This window comes from Euprymna scolopes, chromosome 30, assembly GCF_053919585.1.
Source record: "Euprymna scolopes isolate OS-2025 chromosome 30, ASM5391958v1, whole genome shotgun sequence".
Lineage (NCBI taxonomy): Eukaryota > Metazoa > Mollusca > Cephalopoda > Sepiida > Sepiolidae > Euprymna > Euprymna scolopes.
The window spans coordinates 999,870-1,005,000 of NC_136511.1; positions in this window are offsets into that span (position 1 = coordinate 999,870).

Here is a 5,131-nt window from a genome sequence, read left to right on the forward strand (position 1 = left end):
TTGTTAACCTACACCGATGATTGCGTAAGCATGAGTCTGTTATACGCACACAAACACACACACACACACACACACACACACACACATATACACGTTGTTTTGTTTTGGTTTTAGCCATATGTTTTGAAGTAATTCAATTATTTACGAAAGTGCATTTTTACCTAAATGCGAGTTGGGAATAATTTTCCCTTTTTAACCAATTTGGTACCCCCACATGGGGAGCGGTATATATATATATATATATATATATATATATATATATATATATATATATATATATATATATATTTTTAAAATGTAATTATCCACTGACACGTGTTTCGTCGTCTACGACTCATCGCTAGATACAGCCACTCTGATGAGTCGTAGATGACGAAACACGTGTCAGTGGATAATTACATTTTAAAAATAATATATATATATATATATATATATATATATATATATATATATATATATATATATATAATGGGAAAGATCTACAAACACCCGAAAAGAATGAAAAAAAAAGAACTAAACAAAATGCTAATGAGGCAGGTTACCATCTCAAACCTTTGCTAACTGTCAGGCCTTTCCCTCTTTTCCGATTAAACAGAAAACAATTAGGCCAATCTCTAAATGGGAGTGGAAATTAGGTGGTGATATATCCCCCCCCCCCCCGAAAATATCTGGATGAAATCTGAGGACAAATTGCGTTCCCCAAAGTTGAAATTTGAGGTGGTTAACGGTAAAATTAATATGAGTGGATACTGGATACCTTGGGGGGAGGGGCTCTTTAACTTATAAAATAAACGAACCAGACTCAGGGAAAATGCCAGTGTAGAAAACGATAGAAGAAAGAAATATGTATTATGATTTGTAGATGGCGAAAGTGAAAGTTGGACTAGTTGAGTGGAAAACGAACGCCAACGTGCTACTTAAAAACGAACACTGCAAACGGCCGAGCTATTGACTACATCGCTTACTACAGCGCGCTTACTTTGCTCGATACGCGTGTGACCTTGTATTTTTAAACGATGGGCCTACGACAATTAACTCAGGCAACAGCGAAATAATAATAAGAAAACAAAAAGAACATCGAAACACACACATACATACACGCACACACACACATACACGCATAGAGACAGAAAAAAAAAGAAAACAAACAAAAAAATCAACAGAAGTGTTGAATAAGGTAAAAAAAAAAAAGAAAAAAAAGCAGCGAAAGTTGGGCGCGTCATTTTGCTCCCTTTGGCAATGAAAAATGAATAAATAAATAAAACAACAGAGAAAATAAAATTCAAATCTAATATATAAAAGGCTATATGTCTGTCTGTCTGTCTGCTTCAATACTTTCAAACTCCCTCGAAAGTAGTAGTATTTTCATCAGTTCACATACGTGTCACGTTGGTATAGTGGTAACGTCATCAGCTTTGAATGCAACCGTTTCGAATCTAACTGATGACACCAAAACACTTTATTTTTTAAATCACAACTCTATATACGAAACCTGAACAAATTAAAATATCAGATTTAAGCGTATTTTACGCCTGGACAAAGCCCCCCCCCCTAGCCTAATATATAAAAGTCCGTCTGTCTGTTTCCATATTTTCAAACTTTATCTCCACCGAAACTAAAGGTCGCAGAACGGCGCTAGGGGCCTCAAATCATTGGATTTTTTATGGACCGTTCTTTTAGCCGATTAAAATAGTTTTAAAGGGGTCAAAAATGGGTCCAAATTGAAAATAAAAAAATCGTGAAACATTTGGTACATTTATCTTAGTTTATTTTAAATTTTTAAATTTTTAATTAGTTCACATACGTGTCACGTTCGTACAGTGGTAACGTCACCAGCTTTGAACGCTAGAGTCTCGGTTTCAACTCTAGCTGATGGCACCTGAATACCGTTTTATTTTCTTTATTTGGAATTTGAAATATTCACAGGTCAAATGAAAAAAAAATATATAGAATAAAAAAAAGCTATGACTAAATGGAAGCTTTCCGTTGTTTTGAACAATGTTTGCCTGAATGAAAAAATGCTGCTAAACACACGCAGGTCAAATTGGTTGGTTGGTTGTTTTACGGCATATCAACCCTTTTTAGATCATTTAATGCCGAATCCAGTGATTGTGAAGAAAAGTTTATTTAACAGAATATGTGTATATTTTTTTCCAGTCAGTTTCTATTTAACCCATAGTTGGGACCCTAACAGATACTACCACACCGGGGCAGAGTGGACCTGGGAGCAATGGCAATTAAGGGGTGACTTCACACTCCCAGAAGCTGGGGCCTCACAATCGGATTTAGTTTAAGGTTTTATCCAGGACCGCAGGTCAAATACAAGCACATACTACTACTACTACTACTACTACTACTACTACTACTACTACTACTACTGGTAATAACAATAAAGAAAGGGACGAAGAGTACTGGGATCATATGAGGCTCATCATTGCTATTCAGTTTTCAAGGAAAACCAACAACATTATCGCGACTATTGCGATAAAACAACGTTCAACTGGGATTAAAAAAAAAAAAAGGCTGCGATTTGTTTGCATTCAGATTCCAGGGAACACCAGCTGTTGTTGCGAGTGCACGATCACAAATAAAGTAGTCGTACGAGAACTCTTGTTAGCAAATAATAATTAATATATTAATAATCATTAAATAATAAACAATACGTGACAATAGTAAAATAATAACAACAAAAATAATTAATACACAAATATGTAACGATAACAACTAGTAATAACGCTTAATTTATTAAGTAATAAAAATAATAACAAATAATAATAATAACAAATAATAATAATAATAATAATAAAATAACAAATAATAATAATAATTATAATAACAATAACAAATAATAATAATAAAAAGTAATAATAAAATAACAACAAATAATAACAAATTATAACAAATAAAATAACAACAAATAACAACAAATAACAAATAATAACACATAATAATAATAATAATAACAAATAATTATAGTAACAATAATAATAACAATAACAACAATAACAACAATAATAATAATAACACTACTACTACTACTACTACTACTACTACTGATAATAATAATAATAATAATAACAAAAATAATAACAAACGATAACAACAAATGATAATAATAAAACTACAAGTTTTCCCCAAAGAGCAATCTTTGATGATGTCTTGTGTGACATCTCCTAGTGAGCAAATAATAATAATACGGCTGTTGCGAGATGGCAGATTAATTTGAAACAATGGTCGAAAGAAACGGGTATTACTGGTAATCTGAAGAGACTTATTGGCACTTAGATCCGCAGGGAGCATCACGTGTTTTTGCTAGTGAGCGATCACGAGTGATGATTTCTGTGGGAATTACTTCCAGTGAGTAAAAACTTATTATTAAGACCAACATCGACTAACGTAGAGAGAGAGAGCTAGAGAGAGAGAGAGAGCTAGAGAGAGAGAGAGAGAGAGAGAGAGAGAGAGAGAGAGAGAGAGAGATAAGGACAGACAGAGATAGAGAAAAAGAGATAGATAGATATAGAAAGAGAGAGACAGAGAGACCGACAGATAGAGATAGATAGATAGATAGAGAAAGAGAGACAGAGAGAGAGAGACAGAGAGAGAGAGAGGGAGAGAGAGAGGGACGGAGATAGATGTAGAAAGAGAGAGATACAGAGAGAGAGAGAGAGAGAGACAGATAGATAGAGCATGATAGCTAGATAGAGAGATAAAGAGAGAGAGAGAGAGAGAGAGAGAGAGAGAAAGAGATAGATAGAGATATAGATAGAGATATAGATAGAGAGATAGATAGAGAGAAAGAGATAGATAGAGAGATAGATAGAGAGAGATAGACAGAGAGATAGATAGATAGATAGAGAGAGAGAAAAGAGAGAGAGAAAGAGATAGATAGAGAAATGGATAGATAGAGATAGAGAGAGAAATAGATAAATAGATAAATAGATAGATAGATAGAGAGAGAGAGAGAGAGAGAGAGAGAGAGAGAGAGAGAGAGAGAGAGAGAGAGAGAGTAGGTCGGGGGCAAGAATTGGTAAAAGAAGAAATTGTTTACAGCAGGAAATAAACCAACAACCGGACACGACGTACAACAAGCCTTTCTTGGTCGGCATTTAACTCATTTGGTATAAGGCGAAAGGAAGAAATGAATACAAAAAGAATAAAAAAAAAAAAAAAAAAAAAAGTCGACTTTAAGTGAAGAACACATATCGACGAACGATACAGAGAAGAACATAAAAATATAACATTTTTTTCGATTATCTCGCAAAGCGCGTGAGTTGAAGTAACTCGGCGAAAGAAATCAAAAGCAATAAGTATCGGACATGGTTCGAACACGGAACCCCGAAATGTTACTACGTGCCGGCATCTGCTTCATAACCGCCGACTCCAAGTTTAAAAAGAAACACAAAACTTTATCGCAAGCTAAATAGGGGAGGCAAAAAATGTAGAGATAAAATCATTGTTCGTTTGTATTAGTCATTTTTCAATTCTTTCAAAATTTTGGATTTGCTGAGTTGTGGGGTATTCGTTTAAACAAATAAGATCGCTTACATTGAAAAAAAAAAAAAAAAAAAAAAGGGTAAATTTTTCCGACGTACCCCAGCGTATTATAAACATCCCGACCTCCCCACGGCTTTCGAAATGAACATCCCCCAACCTCGGAAGCTGTTCTTAACATGGGGAGGTTGGGGGATGTTTATTCTGAAAGCCGTTCTTAACAAAATAAAATAAATAAAACAATTATAAGAATCGTTTTAGTATCGGAAAATAGGCATAATTTTTTCGATTCCGATACCAGTTCCGATACCGATTCCGATACCCCCAAATCTTCCGATTATCCCGATTTCTTATTCCTATTCCGATTAATCGTCCCAACACTAATATATATATATATATATATATATATATATATATATATATATATATATATATATATATATGTATTTGTGTGTGTGTGTGTGTATCAATCTTATATATATGTATATATATATTTATTTATTTATATGTAAAGCTTATATGTAATTTAACTATTTGGGGATAGTGATTACATATGATAAACAAATATAAAATTCTCATTTAGATAGCTCAATAGTGCGATACTAGAGCTATAAATATTTTTCTCTAAAGTTACCACGTA